This window comes from Ursus americanus, chromosome 25 (genome assembly GCF_024610735.1).
Source record: "Ursus americanus isolate L20-20 chromosome 25, mUrsAme1.1.p, whole genome shotgun sequence".
In the NCBI taxonomy this organism is placed as follows: domain Eukaryota; kingdom Metazoa; phylum Chordata; class Mammalia; order Carnivora; family Ursidae; genus Ursus; species Ursus americanus.
In genome coordinates, this window is record NC_142151.1 from 5,659,774 (window position 1) to 5,684,397 (window position 24,624).

General features: G+C 44.2%; 1 long non-coding RNA gene across 1 annotated transcript; it reads left to right on the forward strand.

Annotated features, from left to right (window-relative positions):
• The first annotated feature begins 7,348 nt into the window (after window positions 1-7,348).
• Window positions 7,349-23,350, forward strand: LOC148107744 (uncharacterized). The gene is made up of 3 exons (XR_015721565.1): window positions 7,349-7,534; window positions 22,225-22,391; window positions 22,865-23,350. It is a non-coding gene; the product is annotated as an uncharacterized LOC148107744 (long non-coding RNA).
• The last annotated feature ends 1,274 nt before the right edge of the window (window positions 23,351-24,624 follow it).

Below are 24,624 nucleotides of genomic sequence, written 5' to 3' on the forward strand. Positions count from 1 at the left end.
CCTACCAATAAAGCAATGCCACGCTTCCTTCAGCTTGCTTTCACATTTGAGCCTTATGTTTGCATTCTGTTGAGAAAATCTAAAGACATTATCTGTTTCCAGTAGTAGTTAATTCTTCCCAGGCACAGAGGGGGAGGATAAATGTAATTTTTTTTTCAAGTATACCCTCATTCATTTACTCACTATTTGTTAAGATTTATCATATGCCAGGCCCTCTGCTGGGTGAGGATAACAAAGATCAATGGGATACCCTTCCCTTAGGGAAGAAAAGACATATATATATATATATATATATATATATATATATATATATACACTCTAGTATGTGTATTTGATTTGTCAAGAGAGAGAGAATGGGTTTGGGATTTAGAAAGATGAGTTCTTTGTAGTCTATCTGATCTGCTGAAGGGAAACTAAGTGCTTGCAGAAGAAATCGTGGGCGTGAGCACCAGAGGTAGAGTTAAACCAGATAGCGGGTGGCCTAGAATAATGGGTTAAGGATTTGTGACTTTGTTTTGAAGACATAGGGAGCAATCAACGTTTTTTGAGCAGGGGAGTAGCATGATCATCTGGTTATAAATAGACCCTGAAATTTGGAATCTCACTTTTGAGAATGAACTCAGAAGATCATTGCATGGGTGGATTGAAGGATGCCTTGAGAAGGTTCAAAAAGGGAACAGCACTTTTAGCTTGCCCTTCTGTTAAGGTTATATGTGCTGCTGCTCATTCTCCATTTAGCATGAAGAACTATGCACGTGTACACAGGAGAGTTGAATTCTTTTGAGGTAGCCTCAGTCACTGAAGAAACTGAGATGACATTTCTAACTAAAATGACAAGAGAGAAATTCCACATGGCTGAAAGGGAGGAACTGGCCACCCCCATCTGGAGATGCTTCTTTCTAGGAGGAAAGGCACTGAATCAGAACATAACATCCTCCAGCAACCAGGCAGGATGAATACACCTGCTGATGAGGGGCAAGATGTGGCCATGCACCAAGCTCTGGTGATCTCGGATCAAATCTGGACATTGCCACTAATTTGCTGTGTGACCTTGAACAAGTCACATTTCTCTTCTGGGCCTGTCTCCTTATCTATAAACTGAGAAGTTAGACTGGATGGTCTCTAAAGTTCCTTGAGCTCTGACATTATCAGTTTATGGGACTAAGAAGGCTGTTGTTAGCTCTGGCATGGCAAGTCTGATGTTCCCCCAGTTTCTCTTGCTTCTCATTGGTACTGAGAGAGGAAACTCAACAGGATGCACTTTTGCTCAGATCCCTGGCCAGGTCTTACAACCTGAGTTCAAGTTCTGGCCTTGCTGTACGTTAACAGTGTGAACTTGGGCAAGTCACTTAATTTCTATGAGCCTCCATTTCCTTTTCTAAAAAAAAATAATGTTTCAATGCTCTCCAGCCAAAGATTCTTCCTTTTGGCCGTGGAGATAGAACCAAGCTATAGGACACTAATCCTTGACATCCAGATCTTGCCCTTTGCTGAATTTATGCTGATCAGAATCAAGAGGGTGTCCAGAGAACGTAGTGTGTAGCTGGACTACGGGTCATATTTCTTCTGGTTCTTTTGTTGCAAGGTGAATTGTTGGCGCCTGTGACTTGATAATTCCTGCCCAGTAGCCCCAAAGACCCTGGACAGAATATATCAACCAACTGCAACATAGGCAATCATTAGAAACAAAGGGATGATTAATTTTTGTGACAGGTCTCAAAGTGAAGGGGCCTAGATTATAAAACACAAACAATGAAAACATGTGCCGGAATCCATCTGGGACTGTTTGAGAGAGCCAGGTGGTGTTGTCTTTTACTTAGTCACATACTGCCCTGCTTGTCCTATAGTATTGACATAGGAATAGCAAGACCTGTTTGCTGTAATATAAATTTCTCTTTGACCACCTGAGATGAACTTTAGGGCCATGTGATTCTCCATGCCATGATCCAATTCTGGCTAATGAAATTTAAAATGAGCTGCTGTCATTTACGGTGTCTGTTAGGGTCAGAGAAAAGTTTGGACTACCTTTCTCAGTTGTATGAATCCCTGATGGGGGAACTGTAGCTCTCGGAGTATGCATGATGTACTCTGTGCTTGCCTGTTTTGGAGGTTTCTGAGTATAATTTTCAGAGAAATTTGATCCAGTGGAAGGGTGGTAATTTGAAGCACCTGAAAGTCTCTAAAAGCTATCCTGAACACATAGGGTAATAAGTTAGTGTGTTGGCAGATGGTTGTAAACCCAATGTCCGCATGAGAAATAATCCCCTAGTGGGGCACAGACTGTATTGGGAGAATAAGTATCATTTAGCATAATAGCAGTGAGCCAAGTTTTTGCCCCTCAAGGTGGGCAGATTCCTTAAGTGGAATCAAATAGTTCCTGCAAAACAAGAACAGATTGACTCTTGTAGCCAGAAAAGCCCCAATATTAGTTCTCATGTCCAATGGGCTAGGCTTTGCTGATAGGGTTGCAGTAACCCCAGCAGAAGCATCTTGTTGAAGTGGGGTAAGGTTTGGTTTTTATAGACTCAAGTCTGGAATTAATTATGCAGTGAAACTTAAGAACCAGAAGGGACATGTAGAAGGAGATCTACCTTAAGTGTTTAAGGAAGAGCTAATTACATTGGTTAAAAAATCAGTTAAATTCAGAGCAGTAGCTAAGGTTGGAGAAAATTGCAAGAGTTTCATTTTTTTCTCAAGTGGCAAAAGACCACAGGGAGTCAAAAACAACAGGAGGACTGTAAGAGAGCTCATACTGAGAAAAGGGAGAAGTCAAAATACAGTAGCAAGCAGTGGATGACCCGCACATGAACCAGAATCTCAACGTCCTTTGCATGTCTCCCAAATGAGCCATTATCTTGAGTCTATTTAGTTGCCATGTAATTTTATATGTATGTATGTATAATTTTTATTTTAAAACAAGTTATGGAAAAAGTGGAACTTACTTACATCATAAAACCAATGTGGAAAACTTGGGAAGTATGAACCATGGCCTTGTTCAAAGCAAAATTATTTGTACATGGTAAACGTTTTTAAGGACTCTGAATCAAGCCCAGGACTCTCTATCTTGGAGCTAAAGCCTTATTATCTCACAAATGTGGTAAAAAGAGAGAGACTATTATCTAAATAAGCTTTTCAGTGTCCACAAAAAAGGAACACAATTGAATTGAATAACTTCCTTTGTCAACATTTTTGACTGTTTATCTGGACTCTAGGTAGTGGTAGAAGACACACACAATGGAATGATGCTTTTGATCAGCGATCTTTATACTTTCCAAAGGGAGGGAAAAATAAAGGGATAGAAACAAAAAAAAAATTTTGAGGGAGCTAGCTTTCAATATGTGAAGTTATCACTGCAAGTGTAATGAGACTCCTTCTGCAAGGAGAGGTAAAAAGGCTGGCTGTAGAACAACGGATTTTGACATACACACTTGAAAGAGAGTGACACCATATTGTTTTAGACAATAGCTTGGGCCCTTGACATTTTATCAAGCTGACGATAAAAAGTCAGCACTTAATAATCCCTGAAATATGGAAACAAAGGAGGAAGCCTGCGTTTCTTACATTAAACCAAATGATCTCTCTTTTAGGCACAAGCTCTTCATGAGGGTTTCTTCACTTTCCGTACTGTATCTGTACCATCTTATTCATGTCAAAATTCCCTCAAGTGGCCATTGCAGTTCCAAAGTGTGTCTTCTATTGTGTTAGAGAAATAAGGAGACGCCTTTACACGTTAGAGAACGGGAAAGCAGCAGGTGTTTGGCTCAGCAGAGTGCTGTTTTACATAAAGAAGACCCCGAGAGAGCCAAAATAGACTGTAAGGAGATTTTCTGTCTCTGGAGCTTGGTCAAAGGCCAAAGGCTGATGGTCACCAATCAGGGGCCAACTGAAAATCCTCTAGATTCCAGGCAGATGAGACATTAACGAAAGCAGTTTTCTGGAAAAACACGAAGACCAGATTGGGGAAGAAGCCTTTTTGAAACGGTGACTTGGGGTAAAATCTGACCCAAAGGATTCTGATCGAAGGAGATCTCCTGAATTCCTTTGCCACAGAGACCAGCTCAAGGTTGGACTTCTTGGGCCTGTGTCTGTGCTCTTCCTGTTGACTTCTCCACCTAAAAACAAACAACACTTAAGACATTAGACAGACATAGGAGCAGCTGTTAGAAGGCTGCTCAACAGTTTCAATAGGGAACAGTTTAAAACTGACCAGATAACTGAGAAGTCCCACAACATCAAATTTCTAGGAACATAGAATAAGCCCAAAGCAGAAGAGCCTCAAAAAAAAACACTGGAATTCAACTCATTCTGAGCTTACCTCCTATCTAGGGGCTGCATAGTTCCCCAAAGAGGCATAGAATCAACAGGTTTCAGATGTCTGTAAACCATAATGGGGGTGGGAGTCTCTTGGTTCAAGGAAGTGAGTGTTTCTCCTTACTCTCAGCAGAACTTTGATTTCTGCCAATATTCTCCAGGTAAAAACCACCACCAAGAAACATACCTGTGGTTGAACAAATTTGGGTTCATTGACTTGTTGCAAGGAGGAAGAACATACACCAGTAAAGGGAATGTTAGAAAAAACTTAATGGGATTTTTGGCTTGTGTCTGGTGATTTTCCAGGAGTGTTTAGGAAGGTTGGGGGCTCTTCTCTCTGAGTTGACTATTATCAGTAAGCAGGTGAAATGTTATGATTGTGTATCTTGATAATTCTTATCTAAAAGGTGAGAAGGATGGAGCAAGGCTGAAGTTGTGGTCAGGAAAGAAGCAGCAGTCACTTAACTATCCAGGGTGGGGAGGTGCTTGATAGTTCTGTGATTTGCACAGTGACCTGATTTTTTGTCTGGGCTTTGACAAGATTATGAAACAGTGTTGTTTTTTGTCTCGCAGTCACAGAGTGACTGTGTCTGGTGTTGGTGTCCCGTGAGATTATGTCCAACAGAACACCATGGCTAGCTCCTAACAAACTGAGCCCTCGTTGTGAACATCAGGCCTATACTTAAGTGTCAGTGGCCACTTTTCTCTTATATGAACCAATTCTTCCATACTGGTGGGAGGCTCAATATAGAAAAGAGGTATAAAAGAATTTGTAAAAATGGACAGCACAATGAAGTGAATGACCTTTGACCCTTTTCTCACCTGGGAAGCACTAATCCAGAAAATAGTAGCTGGCTGTTAAGAAAATAGGAAATTGAAAGCAAGCAAGTAACACTTCTGAGCACCTGAAATTAAAGTGCCCAAGTACCCCACATTTTTACAAGAACTCAGAGTTTTCCACAAGATCTAGTCTGTTTTGCACATGTCCTAACAAGTTGTGTTATCATGCTCACAGAAGATTAGAAATGCAAAGGAGAAGGTGAAGAGAATGCTCAGAAGCGGGAGCAAGAAGAATAGCAACAGGTCTGGCACACGAAAGGGCCTTGAAGACATTATGCTAAATGAAGGAGCCAGGCACCAAGGACTACAGAGTGTATGATTCCATTTCTAGGCAAGTTTCCAGAATGGGCAAATCCAGAGAGACAGAGAAGGTAGATTAGTGGTTGCCAGGGGCTGGGCTGGAATGGAATGGAGAACGAGGAGTGACAATTGAAGTATATGAGATTTTCTTTTGAGGGTGGAGGAACGTTTGGCATTAGAGGTGATGATTACACAACTTTGTGAACTTACTAAAAACTTCTTTAAAAGGGTAAGTTTTATATGTGATCTATTTCTCAATAACAAGTGTTAGAAAACAAAGAGTATTCAGATCTGGCAATGTGAGAACCTGATACCAAGGCAGGATTCAGTCACTAAGGAAAAGTCGACTCCCAAAGCAGGGCCATGGAGAGCCATGAGCTCTGCCTGCCTCCTGGTGCATAAGCTCTGGGTTTTCTTCCATGCAACCCCACACATGTGGCCCACAACACTGCTTGACCGCATGCCAGCCGAGGTGTTGAGGGATATAAAGACAACTAAGACATGGTCCCTGCACTCTGGATGGAGCACATCTCAGAGCAACAACGGGCATTCACACTAACGACCCCAAGCAAGTCATCATGAAAAGGTGACATTATTTTCAAAATGCTTAGTTTAAAAAGGTACAGGAGTGGATCATACGGAATTTGTAAAAAAAAAAAAATTCTTTCAAAAATTACCAGCCTTTTAATGGAATCTTAACCTCTGGTGTCAAATTTCAGGTAGCTAAAAAGACAACACATGCGAAATGGCTCATTTCCTACCAAAGCCAGAGAATGAGATGCCACTGTCTCTGCGGAAAGGCAACCAGCCCCATACGCCTCAATAACCCTAGAAAGCAGGTGTGTCAGTGTTTCCAATCCTCCAGTCTCCTGGGCATCTGGGATGTCATGGCGACTGCACCAGTTATACTTAGCTTTTGTGATTTTTCCGCAAGATTCAATGTGCCTCTTACTCAGAGGGCCAAGGGCAGCACTCAGCTACGGTGGAGGGAAAGAGGGTGCACATAACAGAAGGCTGTGGTCGGCACTGGGAGCTGCTGAGGGGAGACCTGTTCAAAGCTGTCCCCTTCCAGCGGCTCTCTGTCATTTGTTTTCTCTTCTCACTGGGTGGGACATACATGCTAGCCTTACCTCCATCCGGGAAACCACTGCTGGTGTAGACTTATCCACTGGTTTTCTGAGTGGAGGACATGGGGCAGATGTGAAGTGAGCACCCATCTTAGAATGGTCTCTTTCAGACTGTAGGAACTAGGCACCATCACAAACCACTGCCTCTGGTGGACAGCTGTGTCCAGGGGTGCCCTCCGAGGGAGCCTCAGGGACAGAGGGAGAGGACAACAGAAGCCCTCCTTCAGCTAAGATTGAACCTGGAGACTAGGCTACTTCAAGGGACCCAAGCTTCCAACTCACCACAGGCCTTGGGACACAGGGCCTGCTCTTGAAAAAAAGCATTTGGAGTTTTTTTTTTAAAGACGTTAAGTTCAAACCTGCTACTGGAAAAGATACATTTAAGAGGAAGACGCACTGCATTAAAGTGGTAGTTTTCCACTGGGGAAACTCTTGGTGGAGTCCAGGGGTTGGTGACTGGTGCTTGAGTTCTGGCAGACTGTGTGTGAGGGGGGGTCAGAAGGAACAGTTGTTTCTTCATGGAAAAGCAATTGCAGTGATGGTTGTACTTAGGGAGCGTTTCAGTGATTGTGCTGTTAGAGACTGGAGAGAGCCAGATCTGGGCTGTGCCGTCGCTGTGCTTTTTGGCAGGAATGAGAAGGGCAGGATGGAGTGACAAAAATGCCAAGAGCCTTTGTGTGGTGACTCACCCATGCTCCCAGCCCTCCCCCATCTATTCCCGTGAATCTGTACGGGTTTAAAGAGCCCGAGTATTAGTCAGCCTCCCTCAGGGGCGCAGAGATCCTCTCAGGTTACGTTCAGTAATGGGGATTTATTGTAAGGATATTTCTGGAAATTGGGAGGCCACCGAAGCCTTAGGGTTCCAAAATCACTGAGGGCAGATTGGCTTCTAGGAGCTCGGAACAGGATTCTGGACCTCAAGCAGCTCCAAGTTATCTCATCCTCTCCACTACAAGGTAGAACTCCCCAATCCAATGCTTGGTTCGCTGCTCCTTTGTCTCTGCCTCTGCGGGTCCTGCTGCTCCACACGCCAGCATATGGTTTCTGCTTCCTTGTGGCTTCTCTCTGTGTCTTTTAGCTTCTAGTCACTCTACCAGCTGCCTTTTCTCTCACATTCAAACTTCATTCAATTAGACCATTGTCACCATGGCCCATGTTAGTAGCCACTTTCGTGCTAGCACCTCCTGGGTCACTGGCCAATAAATGGGTTGTCCATAGATCAGATGCCTGTCTCTGGTCCAATAAGCAATTGCTGGGATAACAGCCTTTTCTCCTATGTGGAAAGAGACTGTTGGTGGTAGGGCCTGTGTATGTGTGTGTGTGTGTGTGTGTGTGTGTGTGTGTGTGTGTGTGTGTAGTGGGGGGAGGGCTTGAATGGGGGAGTAGCAGGTCTCTTAAGACTTGCCTGTCTGAACTTTTGTCCTGGCAATAAAAAATATGAAGCACTGGCAGTGGGGGTGGGGGTGTGCTTTGAAAAGTTTCCAAAGGCCTCTGCAGTGTGTGTGGGAGAGACAGCAATGCCCATAGCACTGATTTTCAAGTCCGATCTCCCCATCAGGTTGCAGAGAATGGTAGGCTTGGAAGGTAGTGCCTCATTCTGACCTCTTTTTCGTTTCTGTAAATGAGAACAAGAAGTGGTGACTGGAAAGGTTTGCAGAGCCCTTTCTGGCTACAGGAGGTGATCTGCAGGTTGGCATAAGAAATGGGTTCTACCGTGCCCCTGGCTATCGACACCTCAGTTCATCTGACCCTTTTTCTTTTTATGCTAAACTTAACATTCCTAAGTCTTGAAGTACATTTGGAGCTTAGCAAGTGTTCAAATGTTTGATAAATGAATGAATGGATGCAAATGAAAACATGAATTTGCCATCAGTCCTTCAAGGGGGGGCTGGCAAGGAGAAGGTTGAGGTTCCCGGCTTTGGTAGAACAAAGGCCTAGCTTTGAATCCTGGCTTTGCTACTTGCAAGCTGTGCGACAACGGGACAAGCTACTTAACTTCTCTGAGCCTCCCTTTCCTCAACTGTAACGTTAGGATAATGCTCGCTACAGAGTTCTTTGGGAAGTCCAAGTGACTACATACCTTCCTAGCACAGGGTCTGACACAGGGTGCTCAAGTGTTGAGAGCTGGAAGTATTAGGTTAGCTCAAGGAGCCCAGGGGGTAGGAGCAGGCCATTCCCCACCTGTGGACATGGGTGCACAGGCCTGTTGGGAAATGAATGGCTTGCCCGTGCTTACGGAGAGGGGAACATGAAGGGAAGCCCACAGCCCAGATGCTGGTCTCGTCTTCACCTCCCGGGGAGTTAGGCTGCTGTGCTGGGACTCAAGCACCAGTTCCAACAGGATTAGGCTACAAATCCGGCAGGCGTGGACTGTTTCCAGAAGTCAGCCCACTTGGAAACAGCAAGAGAACATCTGGACCCAATACAAGGTTAATGCCACCAACCATGCCAAAATCTGCATGGGGTAAAGGAAAGCTCAGTCAGAGACCAAGTCTGTGGGTCAGTCTGGGGACAAAAGCTAAGAGCCAAGAGGCAACTAGGTCAGAGACCAGGAAGCCCCTGGGGTGGGAGGGAGAGGATGGTGTGCTGGGAGGGTGGCCTCTGATTGGAGGCCAGAAAAGCTCTCCTTTGTTTCTCCCCCTCATCTATCTTAAAGATGCAACTCAGGAGTCCCAATGTGTGTCAGCTCGTGGCCAGCCGGGCTCTTTTGGTCTGAGTCTGTGACGGGAGGTGGGAAAGGGATGTTCTAGGCAGGGAAAGGCGCGAGGTTCCTAGAGAAGCTCCAGTGGTGACCCCTTGCTGAATGTGACTATTTTGTACTTATGTTCTGGTGGAGACAAGGCTGCTGTGATTGCAAATGTCTGTCACTCCACAATCAAAATCACCCTCTTCATCCCCACTCTCCAGAACTGCTCTACCTCTTAACGCTGAGATGCTGGGGTCTCTTCCATCCCAACTTCCGGTCCTTGCAGTTGTCAGCCTTGTGACCTCGAGGCCTCACTGTATCAACGACTTAGCCTTTCCATTTCCTCCGAAGACCCACAAGAAGTCCCCTCATGCCATCACTTGCTTCTCGGTGACACAATGTGCCAACCACTCCCTCGCCACTTCTACTCCTTCACCTCATTGTCTGCCCCTGTCAGCCTTTGGGGAGAAGCCTACTCAGTCTAGCTGGATGCCAGCTCTGCTCCTGGCTGGGGTGGCGAACAGCTGCCTAGGGTCACACTACCTCTTGCATTTAGGCCAGCACCGGATTTCCAATCTGCACTTGGTCCTTGGTGCTGCTGCCTGCCCAAAGCTCTTCCTTGAACCCCAGCCAGTTTTATGTGCGGCCCCCACAAAATCTGTCACAAACCCCCACCTGTCAACTTTCTTTCCTACTAACTCGCCTGTTCCTGCCCCAACTTCCAGCAGCCTCACCTTGTACTTCAAGGTCAAAGCGAAGTTTATTATGTGGGAGGATCTTGCTCATTCTCTGGCCCCTCTGACCCACTCTTCCTGGTAGCTTCTCTTCCCATAACAATGGCAGCCGGCTCTTACTTTTGAGTAAAGCTAATACTTGCCCACAGCATTGAGTCCCATCCCTTCCCCTTTTCTCAGTGAGCTTATTCCGTGGATGCTCCTCCTCTCCTTTTCCTCAGCCTTTTCCTCACCACCAGTGCTCTCCCATTAGCATTTAAATATGCTCCTGGCTCTTTCAATAAAAATGACAAAACCCTCTCTCAACCCTGGGTCCCCCGTGAAACAATGGCCCTGTCACTGCTTCTCCTTACAGTGTTCTTGAAGGTACTGTCTGCGTTTAATGTCATGCGTTTAGGCATCCCCTCTCATTCACCTTTCAACCCTCACAATCTGATTTCATAGACCTAGCTTCCATGAACATTCCATGCAACCCCTTCAGCTGAAATCACTGCTGACCTCTGGATCATAAAGCCCAATGGATATTACTTCACAGGCTTCCCAGACTTGAAGGTTCCTCAGTGGGATGCCATTGACTGTTTCACCCCAGAGATGTTCTCCTGCCTTGGCTTCCATGCTAGTACTGTCTCCTGGGTTTCCTTCTGTCTCTCTAGCTGGTCTTTTTCATTCTCCTTCCTGAGATCCTCTCCCTCTGTTCATCCCACTTAAAGATTATGGTTTTCCAGAGCTCCATGTCTATTCTCTGCGATTCCCAATCATCACCTTCTCCTTGGGTGAGCAGATTCTCTTCAAGAGTTCAAATGTGATTGTGATGCTGATGACTGCCTATTGGATGGAAGCCCAGCCAGGTGTCCTTCCTGAGGACCAGATGGGATAGCCAACTCCTGTAGGGACATCCTCTTGCTACCCCAAAACTAGATTTCTTCCTTCATCCCCCACCCTGTTTTCTCCTTTGTTCCCTATCTTGATAAATACTGTCTCCAACCACCCAACTGGCCAAATTAACTATTATGTGAAATCCAGCTCCTACCAACCCCACTGGGTGCTTTCTCTGTTCTTCCCACTTAACTTTTGGCAGTTCATTTTCCTTTCTACCCATACCCAGTCCATCTCCAAGGTCAACTGATTCTACCTTCTTACTCCCTATGGAGTTCATCTTCATCTCTGCTGCCACAACCATACTCCAGACCCCCACTGTTTCTAGCTGGGATTTATTAGCAGCCTCCCTGCTTGCACTTTCTGACTTGGTGTGTGGACCCCTCCCATCCATTCTCCACACAGTTGTCAAAATGAACTTCTAAAAATGCAAATCTGTTTATGCCATCTTCCTGCCTAAAATTCTTCAGGGCTTCCCCGATGCCCTCAGGATAAAGTCCAAACTCCTTAGCAGGGTGTCCAAGGCCCTTCACATCCTGTGGTAATATAAACATGACTAGTGTTTGGACTTGGATAGACTTGGGATAACTCAGATAGACTCCTGTTCAAATCGTGGCAGCATTTTTGCTGTGTGACTTTGAGTAAGTTACTTAACCTCTATGAGCCTCCGCATTCTTATGTATATGCCTACATTAGGGGGTGCTGTGAGGATAAAATGAAGTAATGTTTATAGTGTTTTTGTTTTTGTACTTGTCTATCAAAGTCCCTTTCTCATTGTAGGCATGCAACACATGGAACCCTTCTCTGCCTCTTGCCTGTCAGCTTTTCACCTGATGCCCTCTAATCCAGTGCCCCTGAGCTGCTGTCCTCACCAGAAGACACAACACTTCCTTTTCTCCTTTCCACCCAGTTTATACTGCCTGCAGCTCTGTGCCCACCTTAGAGCCTTCCTTTCTTTGCTTGAATAACTCCTCATAATCAGTTAGGGTTCTTTGCTGAAACTTTCACCTAAGCACCCCAAGACCTAGATGTTTCTATAGCAGTCATTTCACACTCCTGTCAAGGCCTTCATTGTCTTAAGATTACCTTCTCAAGTGCTCTTCCCTGTGCAAGGCATCCCCTCCAGGGTAGGGATCATGTCTTACTTATCTTTATATCTCTAGTACCCACATAGTACCTCAGGCATACCAGGCTGTTAGTAAACATTTGCTGAATGAACAAACTTAAACATGGAACTATCCAGGTGGTATTCAAATTCTTACTCTCATTATTAATTTGCTTGTGACACTCTCATTCTTGTTTATTTTTCTGTTCCTCTTGGGAGCAGGAGCTGTCAGCCAATCAGATTGTAAGCTCCCTGAGGGTAGGGTCCCTGGCGGAATGGTGCCTGTAGAATTAGCATAGAGGTGACTCTTCTCAGGTATTGCTGACTGCTTGGTCTCTGAGAGGAGGAAAATCTAATGATGAGGAAACCGGGTCTTCATCTTACTTTGTGCAAATCACAAATCAAACTTAGTGGTCATGGAGGGTCCTGGGCTGGCTCTGAGGTACCGCAGTGGCGGTGGTCACGAAAGGTGACATTGGGGGCTGAGGGCAGGGAACATTTGAGAGGGGAGGTGCAGAGCAAAGTCCTAGAGGAAATGCATGATTTCGTATTCTGGTTAGCTGGGAGAATTGTGGACATTTGCCCTGGGGACTGTCAAGCAAGGACTGACCTTTACCACTGAACTGGTTTTAGCTTTTGTTTTAAAATCAGTTTTCAGGTAGGTCAGAGTGTCTCTGAATGTCACTTCCCATCAGTTCATGAATGAACCTGCCTGTTTTTAGTTAGAGGGATCCCTGGGAGCTTCTTCTGCCTGACGACCTGGGTTGATCTTGCTTGCCAGCCCTCAGCCTGGTAGAGTCCTTAGGTCTATAGAACCCTACCATCTCCTGAGCTGTTAGAAATTACTGGGGTATTCATTACTTTTGATCTCTAATAGAAGTGGAGATGGATTGCAAGCAATCTGTAAACACCCCTGTCCCTCTACTCCATCCGTTGTCCTGCAAAAGCCAGGGCATTATTATTTCTTCAGGCCACACTGGTAGGACAAGCTTGCCACTCTCACCACCCTACCCAGTGTGGTGTCAGACTGCTGATTCCTGGGGAGGGAAAGGTGCAGGCAGCTAATGGGCTCCCCTCCCAGGAGAGCCCAGTGCCCCAGAACACTCTTGTTTGTTATGCTCACTCTCTTCCACATCCTGTAAGTGTATGATGTATGTGGAGGATGAGGGGCCAAAGACTGATTAATTTTGTACCTTAGATTCTTTCTAGACACCTTTTTCCATGTCAGAGCTTTTAAAGTTGACTTTCTGGCAATTTGCTAAGAAATGGGGAAAGGGCTGGGTGTTCAACAAAGCTTTAGGAGTCATGTGTTTTGTCTACTAAGAATCTAAGCATTTTTATAGAGGGAAGACCTCTTTTGGGTAATGGGTCTTAAGACTGATTTTAATAAGAATTCCTTTATTCTCTATCCCAACACTGTGAGTTTCTAGAGCAGAGGCCCAAACATTTTCTGGCCCTACTAGGAGGCAAGCACCTTAAAGGGGGCTTCAGTTGTAAGTGAGAACCGTTTAGGTTAGGTAGACATCAACACTTCCTGCTAGGAGCTGGGGTGTTAGGAAATGATAGAGGGTGAAGCTGCTTTTCCAGAGGCTTCTAAAAAGGATAAGCTCTTATCTATGTGGAGTTACAGAAATGTGGGCCTGTGGAGCAATGGAGGACTAAGTCAGCTGGTCTACCTGAGGGTAGACCATTTCTTTGGAGTCTAATTCTCTGCTTGAAGTAGGTTTTGCTATTGGCAGGTTTATAAACAGTGAACCAGGGAAGTGTCTGTGAGTTGGTCTGCATTTATATGGAAAGTGCACAGGTGTGCAAGGCCCCTTATTATCCCATATGTTCTCTGTCTTCCTCTCCCATCTCTCTCTTAAGGCGGGAGTTTTGCTCAATACTGTGAAGAGAGGTCATGAAATGAGGCAGATTGAATGAGTCTCTGAAAAAACCCTTCTCAGGCAGAGGCTTCCATGTCTGGGTCAATCAGAATAGTCAGCTGAGGGATGACTCCCCTGGAGCATTGATGGCAATCTCCTACTTTTCCTACTTTCTGCCTAACAGAGTGTCTGCAGCTGTTTGCAAGGTCTGGGATGAGAGTATCCTAGCATGAGCTAAATAGGGACTAGGCTTTGAGTCTGCCCATTTGGCAGGTGGTGGAGAGAAGAGGGCTCCTTAGAAGCTAGGCCCACAAGGCTCCAGCCTTTGAGAAATCAGGCAGCATTTTTAAGAGAATCAGCATCCTGTATTGTCTTTTTTTCCCTCAGGAATTTATATTTGTAGGGTCAGCCTAGAGTACGTTTGATTGGAAGAGAATAAATTTTACTTATGGTGGTGCTGGAAGTGAAGAGGAGGCTAAAGGTGGGGTGGTGATGAGCTCTGTGGAGCTGCAGTGGCTTGTTTACAAGGCTTCCTAGGTGTTCAAAAATTATTTTAAAATATCCACTTCCTAATCTTTCTTCAGAATAACAAAAGTCAGTGAGCCTAATAATAAACGTTAGAGGAAGGGATCAGTTTTTCAGATTCATTCATTCATTCATTCATTCATTCAACTAGCATGCATAAGCATCTTCTGTGTGTTTAGCACTGGGCCAGGCATTGAGAGGGAAATGAAACAGAAGGTCGTGACTCTGCCCTCTTGGAGCTTACAACTGAGAAATCAAGAGGCATGGCCAGGAAATGGCTAAGCATCTGTAACACAGAAGGGGAAAGTGGCTTGACTTTTCTTTATTCAACTTGGTTTGGACATGGGGTGTATCACATACCTGGATTTTCCTGCAGCAGATATTCTTATAGCTTTTGAGTTCAGAAACATTTGAATACTTTTGATGGGAGATCTTTAAAAAGATAAACTCTTCTGTCTTATAAAACAGAATTCACAGAACACAATTTCATCTCTTTCTAATGGTTTGGTTCTAACTTGACCTTTCCTTGAATATCCCCCAAATTTTCTAGTTGTTGGTTCTTCTTTCTTCCAAACCCATGATAGTCATTTCTTGTCAAGTTCTAGCTCTTCTAGCTGCTACTATACCCTAATTGGCTGTAACCATTAGAATTGAGGATTGACTGGAGAAATGAGAGAACTACTTTTGTTTCATGAGCAAGCTTAACTTCACATTCATCTTAAGGGTAATAAACTTTGGTTTGGTGATTGGAGTGTTGCATGGACAACGTGGTAACTATTCTCCTTTTCTGAGAGTGTTTTCCTTCCCTTAGGCTGGGTTCTGCATAATCACAGTTGTTGGATTAACTTTTGGCTAAAGTAGGACAAAACTCTGTAAGATGAGGTGTCAAAGTCAGTGACACTGTCTATTGCTGTGGAAGTTTAAGGAAGAAAAAGATTCCCCATGGGCTGGGAGAACACAAGAACATTTTCACGGAAATGAAACTTAGTGAGACCTTGAGGACATGACAGGGCTTTGGTGAGTTGTAGGGAAGGGGTGGACTGAACTCGCCAATGGAATCAGAGAGTGTTTATGATATAACACTTCATGAGTTTAACTGTGATGCCACATCGTCCACCTTCCCACCCTGTGCAGGGATTTATTCTACAGAACCTTGGCTAGGTCCCTTCCACATTCTGTAAGAAGACATGGTGCATTTGCTGGCCATGCGTGCTTTCTGTGTTGTGAGCAGGAATTGCAGGACAGAAACTTGTACCCTGGTTTTCACTAAGAGGACATAAAATGAGGCAGTATCGCTGAGCTTCTGTGTGTACCTCAGAGGTAGAGGAGGAAAAAGACTGGATTCATCTCCTCCTTGTGCTGTCAAAGGCCCATCCTCTTCTCTAGAATCCAAATTTTCCTAATACTTCATGAAGATTACAAAATTATACTCAACATCAGGAGTCACCAATGAGTATTAGCTCATGTGAGAATCTGTTATTAATGAAAATTTAGGGCCTTTTTTTTCAACTTACCAATCCTTGGAAAATCTGGAACAATAAGGGAAGGCAAGAAGAGCCATGCCACTGGGTCCTGACTAAGATCCTACTAACTGATGCCAAATTCTGCATCCACTTAAAATGGGGGGAGGGGCATGTTGAAATCAGTCACTAAGTCAATAAATCGACAATTTTTCAAATGTAGAAAATTTTAAAATAAAACTTACTATGAAACATGAGAGTGCATTCAGTCAGCCACCTTTTATTGAGAACATATGTTTTTTTTTGTTTAAGATGAGGGATTAAGCAAAATTGGCAATCTCACCCTTTCATCCAAAATTCCCATATGTGATAACAATTCTCATAGAAATGACATATATTTTAAAAACATGCCCAGTGCTAGAAAACAAAAAAGGAAGTCTTTGGTAGATCAGAAACTGAGGACTCCCTGAAGGATGGAAAGTAGTTAGGATCTGATGAAGGAAGCCAGGGCTCCAACTGCTGCCATAGAAGGGTTCCTAAAAAATGGGTTCCAGGTCTCAAAATAGCAAGTATGGAGCAAAAGGAAGGCTGTAGTACATGACAAGGCAAGTAGTTGGGGTTGCCAGGGGGATCCAGGTAGGCAGATGATTCCCTCACACCTCAACATTTGACCTACTCAGGGTAGGCAGTGAGCAATAGAGATTGCTTGGATGCTTGGGTCAGAGGGTCAGAGTAAGTTCCAGGTGAGATCTTTTTCCTTATACTCCCTACTTTACTCCATACTGGCTCACTCTACCAACAGCAGCACCTTCTTTCAGTTTGGTTGAACAGGCTGAAGTAAAACCTGCCCCATAATACATCCTATTCTTTCTCTCTGTTGACCAGGTTAACATGGGTTTTCTGATACAAAAACAAGCATGTGTGTAGGATTCACCAAAAATGTGTGGAAAACCAACAATGTGAAAAATAGATACTGATTGCAGTAAAAAAAAAAAAAGTTCATACCCTAGGAAGTGTTAGTAGTGCAAGCAGAAGAGGACTTTTCTGGAGCTTTTGAAATAAGTACTGCTATTGGGTCTATTAAAAAAAAATCAGCCAAAGACCTTGGAACCTAAAAATATTCACAACAAAATTTAAAAACCAACAAATGGACAGGACCATGGACATAGCCTAAGAGCAAATTAGTGAACTGGAAGATGAGATGGAGGAATTCTCTTATGTCACCTAAAAGGATCATGAGATGAAAATATGGAAGGAAAAGTTGAGATTTGGAGAACATGAATTCAGATATTTTGGTATCTGTCTACAAAGAATTTTAGAAGGATAGAATGAATGGAATAAACAAAAAAGAAACAATACCATAAAATTTACCAGAAGTTATAAAATATAAGACAAAAGTCCCAAGATTCAAAGATGATGAATGAGAAAAGACCTGTAACTGGATATATCACAATAATAAAGTTAAAGGAAAACTACTAAGAGAGAGAGAGAAAAGGAAAGAAAAGGAAAAAAAAAAAACCAAAAAGGAAAAACCAAACTTCCAAGAGGAAAAAAAAAAAAAGAGAGTGACAACAGATTTCTCATGAACAATGCTAAATGCAACAATGCAGTGAAGCTGTAGGCACTGAACTGTGGGGGGTGGGGGAAGATATTGAACTGGAATTGTATACCCAGTAAAACTGTCATTTAAGTGTGTATATGAAAAAGAGTCATTTTGGCTATTACAGATCCAAACAGTTTATCATTCACTGGCTCCCTCTATAAAAATTACTAGAGGTAATAAAAACAAAAGAAATGGGAAGTCAAGGACCTACTTTTTACTAACTGCACATACTTCTGTCTTAAACAGAGCAAGGCATTTTCACTTAGTTCACAACCGGTTGAGGAAAAGTGAATGTACCTGTCCTCTCCACAGGACAGTTGGTTAGATAGAAGCAACCGCCCAGACAGAAGGTATGAGCTGAGCTTCCTGTGTAGGTTCACTGTATCAAAGTGTGAAATGGGCAGGACATGTTGGCAATCTCCTCTCAATCCCGATCCAAGCCCTTGCTTTTATCTCTGGAGCTTAAAGAGACATGGCTAGGGGTTGCCATCATCCCCATTATATGTTTTCTTTATTTTAATGATCAAATCCATCCCATTAGTCATTCACAGGGATGAGATTGGGGAGACTATCTCTCACCCTAGACTGATGCTCTGGATTTCAGTAAACACACCTGTGTGACTTTTTCTGATTGGAAGCACTACAATGGCAGACTTAAATTGCTCTGAACATCAGGCATATGCCCAGCTGAAAAGAGGGAAGCATGGCCTGGGCCTCTGGACACTCTGTCTAGTGGCCTGGCAATTTGGGACACTGCCAGTTCTCCTGGATGGAGGGGGAAGACCAGTAAAGAAGAGGCCTTGACAGCCTTGGGAAGGAAGAGAAAAAAATTATTGTAGGAGGGTGTATGTACCAGAAGTCCAGGTGAATCCACAAAGAGCTGCTTCAGGAAACCTGGTGGGCATGAGAGGGGTATTTGGGGCTGCCCCACAGGTCAACAGAATGTGAACCAAGACACAACAGATTCTGGCTGAGAAGTGGTCTGAATCTTCTCCACAGAGGAGGGTTTGGAAGCTTTTAAAAAATTCATATGTTATTAAAGTAATTTTCCCCTCAAATTTCTGTCCTCTGTATAATTGTGTTTGAGAAAACCAAGTGGGGCTCATGTTCCCATCACGAGTTTGTGCTTCCCCAGCAGCTTCTCTTATTCAAGGTTGGGCCTGGCCTAATCCTCTCTCTACCTCTGTGGGCCTCTGTGCATTGATTCTCCCTGACTCTCCAGATTGGAGGCAGGCTGGGAACCAACCATGCTCAACCACCTGTCTTCAGAAGAGCCATAGGAACTTGGTTAATATTTTTTTAGTCCTTTTATTATAATCATAGGTTGTATAACTTAGTAGGGGACTCTTGAAGACACATGTCCTCTCCCCTGGCTCTAGGCAGGATGGAATTGAAACTCTTTTCCTCAGATAACTCTCTTCTCTGCTTTTTAAAAAACTAACCCCCAAAGAAGCAGCTACTGTAGTTTCTCTTGGGAAGACTTTCCTGTGTTTCACTTCCTGTGGGCCAAGAAAGATTAAGACACCCCTCTGAGCACCCACAGGGGAAACGGCCAGCCTGAGAGTTCTTCCCACCCCCAAAGAGCTTTGAGTGCACATGAGCTCATGCCATATTTGCCTAGGAATAAAAAGACCTCTTGATTCTTGACTCTACTGTGGGGAGTTATTATACGTTATATATTCGTGCCATTTTAGACCGTCAGATGTTTTTATTCATGCTTCAGGCTCTATATGCCACTTAAAAGCATCTGTACAGAACTACAGGAAACAAAGACAGCAGGGGAAGAGGGTAAGAAATGTGATGGGGAAGGTGGTGGAGGAACAGGCAGCAGCTTATGGCTACCTTGCAAAGAGATACCCAGGTGTACCAGTCCATAGATGCATTTCACCAGCCTGCCCACTGAATGTGCCTGGATAACCCTAGCTGACATGTTTCCCTATAAACTTCCAGTTATACAGACATTTTTTGCAAGTCTAGCTTGGATACAGTACTTTAAAACAGATGATTCCTACCAGGAGACCATGAGCGTTTGAGCTCCTCAAGGTGGCATTTAAAGCTTGTCTTTTTCTTTTTTTTTTTCCTGAAGAAAAATAACTATGAAGATAGGTAGGTTTGGGTGTTTTTAAGGCCTAAGTGCCTGAGCCCTTAGAGTGCAAACTTTCCTAATACTTTTTCCTGGGGACAGCAACTCTACTCTGAATGCCAGCTGCAGGATTCACAATAATAGGATGAAAGAGTTGAAAGTGACCCATGAATTCAGCTTGTCCAAACTCCTCACATTACAGAGAAAGAGATAAAAACCAGAAATACAAAGGGCTGTGAGGGAAGGGACAAGCCTTAGTCACCCCCTCCTTTTGCTCAGAGGCCTCTGTCTTGACACCTCCCCACCCCAGGGTCTTCAACTCGTGACAGAAGTGGAGCTAGAATTTGAGTCTCCCTATTCAAGTTCAGTGCTTTATCCCCCACAAGGATCAAGTTCCATGTTTTCTCTGCAGCCTCTAGGCTAGGCCAGAACTTCCTGGCGGGCAGAAGAATGAAATAAGTGTAATGATTTTAAAGAGGGCAAGGTGACCTTCTACAAATCATGTTCCCACCAGTCTGTCACTGATGCTTGACCTTCCACCATTAGAGATTCATTCTTTTGTAACTTGGAGGTGAGGTAGACTTCCAGAGTCTCCTCTTGAAATGTAAATACCTCTGGGAAGGCTACCAACAGCTGAGAGCTAATAAACTGCAAGGGCTCTTTCTCCAAGAACGTTAATAACCAACAGTGTCGTGATGTGGAGAGGAAGCTGAGACAGAGAGATTTTGGAATTCGTTGAAATAGGAGGACAAAGCTGGGACTGATGTGAGAATGGGTCAACCCTGTTCCATAAATGGAATGTCTATTTACCTATCCAACTAAATATATAAGAACATAGCCCAGACACATCGGTGAGAAATTCCCTTCTCAAGGCATGAACAATGTTTGGAAGCCCAAAGGGAAAGACTGTGCTGCCCACACCCATCTGCCATCAGAGGATGCCCAGCCTAGGGCTTTCTGTGTAACGGGCATTGAGGCTTAGTGGGAGCCAGGTCCCCATCTCTCCCCCAAAGCTTCATTTGCATGAGATGACCTGCATGGACACTTTTGTTTATGGCTAAAGAACTGAGGAGTTTGTATTACTATTTTGTGGGTGGAAGACAGGGGAGGAAGAAACTGAACAACAGAGGGGATGGTGTGTCATCTGCCTATCCCAACACTGGCCTTTGTGCCCTTATAGAGCAATGGAAGACTTTGGACCAGAAGCAGAGGGGCTGTTTCTCCAAAAGGCTTGATGAGACTCAAAATGCAAGGAGTGGGCTTGGGTCCTGCTGCTCATGACATCCAAAAGTTGCTGGGTATGCTGGAAAATAACAGCCCTGGTACAGCTATCAACATCCTCATGAGGGATGTTGCCAACATGGGCAATAGCAAGGCTCCTAAAAGCCACCTCAAGGTAATTGGCCATGGGCTAAAGGATGCCAGAGATGCAGAAGGAGGAGGAGGAGACTCAATGTGAGTACATATGACGTGGCCCTACAGGGTCTCCTGGAAACCCTTGGGAGGGTCTTTATAAAGGGAGAGGATGGTAAGGGATTCTCTGTAACAAGAGGGGCTAAGAAGAGGAAGTTTGTGTGATTGTTATTTAGTGTTACACAGGCTGGAGTGGCCTGGTTATACTGGAGTTCCTCTTACATCATTTGAGTCCTGCCTGACATGCCAATAGACAAAAATAAACTCTGATCCCAGGGCCAGGGAAAGGAGCCTTTGACTCTGGTTAGAGAAAAGTCCAATAGCTCACTGGGCCAATCTCCCTTTTTCTTATCCACCCAAATTTAGGTCATGATTCTATAGGACTGGAAAGTTTGTTCCAAACTCAGTCTGGGAAAGAGCAATACGAACAGTGTCAGGGACTCCATTATCTAACTGCTGGAAGGAGAGGGAAGTCCAATCTGGTCTTAACTAACTTGAGATAAAATAAGGGACAAGGAAGAGGACAAGATTTGTTCAGAGCCTCCCAGCAGGAAACCATAACCTGAACCTTCCAGGATCTGGTTTATGGGCCAGGAGGAAAAAATACAGATACATATTTAAAAAAGAAAGAAAGAAAGAAAAGGCTATCTTTGCAGGCTGGAAAAGAGCCAGGGCATACATGCAAAGTTGTTCTGATATCATTCTCTCCCTTCTCCCTCCACTATTCACCTGCTAAACTGCTGGGTCTTTCCTTCCTTCCTGTGATTAATCCCACATTTGCTCAGGATGCATTAACTAGGTCCTGATGTAGTTGTATGGCAGATTTGGCTGCTGCATGAGCTGAGTTTTCCAGAAGTTAAAAAAAATCAACATCTTCCATACCTGCAAATATGGTATGCAACCCAGAATGACACCACTTAGGGCACTTACTAAGCAGATGTGACAGAAAAAACTGCAGCAAGAATACAGGTTGATAGGTGCCATTTAGATGGAGTTACCCTGTCTAGAGCCATTGTCAGGTAGACAGATACTCTGGCCTCTCGGAGTGGGGTGTACCTTTTATACTTGTGCTTGTGCCAGAAAGTAACATAGCAGCAGATGCAGTTTTGCTGTGTTAAGTCGGTCACATCCGGCCACATGCTGTATACCATCACACCCATTTATTGAGGTCTACGGTGAACCTGATTCTGGGTCAGTCACTTTATAGCAACTCTGAAGTAGGTTTTACCAGGCCCACCTTTTATTTTTATTTATTTATTTTATTTTATTTTATTTTATTTTATTTTTATTTTGCAGATGGGAAATTTAGAGGACTCCAAGAAGCAAAGTCATGTGCCCAAAGTCACAGAGTTAAATGTGAAAATCTGGACTGAAAACCATGTCTGTGCAGCTCTGAGGTCTGTGCTCTTCCACTGGTGGAGTCAGAAGATATGGGCTCTGAGCAATCTTCAATCCCTTACCAGGTGTGTGACTTGAGCAAGCTCTTTAATTTTTCTGAGTTGTCCTTTCTTGATCTATAAAACAGGGGCAATGATGCAGCTAACTTCTGGGGATGGTGTGAGGACTCAGAGGGGTAGTGTGCGGAAAGCATTTAGCACAGTGCCTAGCTTAGAGTAGGCCCTTGGCCCGGAGTCCCTATTCTGAGGTCATCAGACTCCTTCTCCCTTCTGTGAGGCCCAGGAGAAGAAGCACATCCACAGAAGACAGCCCTTAGCTTTGCAAGCAGTGTTTCCATCCCAGGAGAGGGAAGCCACAGCTGCATTTGAATTAAATGCATACCTGGGTGGTCCAAGAAATTGAAGCCACTCTTCTCGTCTTAACTTGTGATTTTAAAACATCACCTAAACTTTATGCACGTTTTCCTGTGGAATAACTTGAATAATCCATGACTCAGACAAGTGTGTTAGGATGATAATTGATTTTTGTTCTCCCACAGGTGAATTAACCATAAAGTGGGCTCTTCCTCGTAAGATGAGGACCGTGGTTGGCTTCTCCAGCAGCTCAGCTCACTGCTTTTTGGACCATCATCTGTGACCATTACTGTGTACTGTGGGACAGAATGTTAATTTGAATATGTTTTGGAGCCAAGAATCATTAGACAGTTAGAAATTCCATTTGAGTGTATTTGGATACATAAAATGAGTCAATGAGAAGTGATTTTTGGATAATCTGCTGATTTGCCATATTCAGCCATTGATATGGGTCATTGAGACTTGATGGGGTTATGCTGACTACAACCTGGTAGCCTGGGTTGCCAAGAAATTCACTGGTAGGGGCGCTTAGGTGGCTCAGTCAGTTAAGCATCTGCCTTCAGCTCAGCTCATGATCTCAGGGTCCTGGGATCAGCTGGAGTCTGTTCCCAACTCAGTGGGGAGTCTGCTTCTCCCTCTCCCTCTGCCTCTTCCCCTGCTTATGTGTTCTCTTGTGCATGCGCTCTCTCTCAAATAAATAAATAAAAATCTAAAAAAAAAAATTCACTGGTTTTCCCACTGAGCTCTATCCCCTGACAAGTGTTGGAGAAATCAAGTGATGACCATTTATAATGATTGTTTGTTTACAGTCTTTGAGGCTGCTAGAATCAGGAAGTACTGTTAAAAAAAGGGGGGGGGAGCTCCTTTTGACCTCTGGAAAGCCCCAATGATAGCCCAGTGCTGGAGTGAACATTGTAATGAGCATTACCTACAAGTCTCCTTTGTAAATCTCTGACCTGACGGGAATATAACTTTCCACTCACTCTTACAAGTGAGAAGGAGAAGCTGTTCTAACTCATCAGCCTTTGTTTTGGCCATCAGAGTTGAATTTTGGTTTGAGATGCATATGACCAGTCTTTGTTGTGATTTGGGTGTGGTTAGAATCATAGTTTATACCACGCATAAAATGACAAAACTGAAAGGGGATGTAGGGCTTATGTCCTGCAAACCTCCTCTTTTAAAGAAATGGGCTCGAGAGGTAAAGTGACTTTCTCAAAGCCGCCCACCTATTTAATGCTGGAGCTGGGACTAGGGCACAGGTCCTCTGACCTCTGCAGTGACACTCTTTGTCCACATGGTGCTGTGTCTCTTATCTCTTGTAGGTAGACACATGGTCTTGCATGATGAGATACTGGGGAAGAAAGTAACTTTTATTAGAACACTATTTCCTAGGAACTGTGCTAGGTCTTTCATCTACATTAGCTTATTGTAACGCCCTTCTGCCGGAGCAAGATCACCATTAAGCCATTTTGACACAGATGGAGAGGTTAACCTACTGGGCTGTAAGACCATAAAGCCCATGCTCTTTCCTCTGGGAAGAGAAGAAAGAGAGAAGGGTGGTTAAATGGTGCAGAAAGGAAACAGATGGAATCAAGCACAGCTTTGTTTAGCTACCTCCACTCACTGTGTATTTTCAGGTGGGGCTATCCCTGAGACACCAGGGATCAGCCCTGCGCTAGGGCAGGTCCTAATGTGTCATGCCTCAAGTGACATTAGTATATAATGTGTCTGGGGCAGGGGCAAGGCTGAAAACTTCTTACCCATGAAAGTTTCAGAGGCACACAGGAACCTTAGAATCTTGAATGGAGGCTACTATGCTTCTGGTCCGGACCCTGTAGCCTCCAGGATCTCTCTGTCTGTATCTGCAGGGCCTACGTGACTGTAAACCAATGATTATGGCTATATCTAACCTATTAGAACCAATCCATATGACCCTTGATAGGAC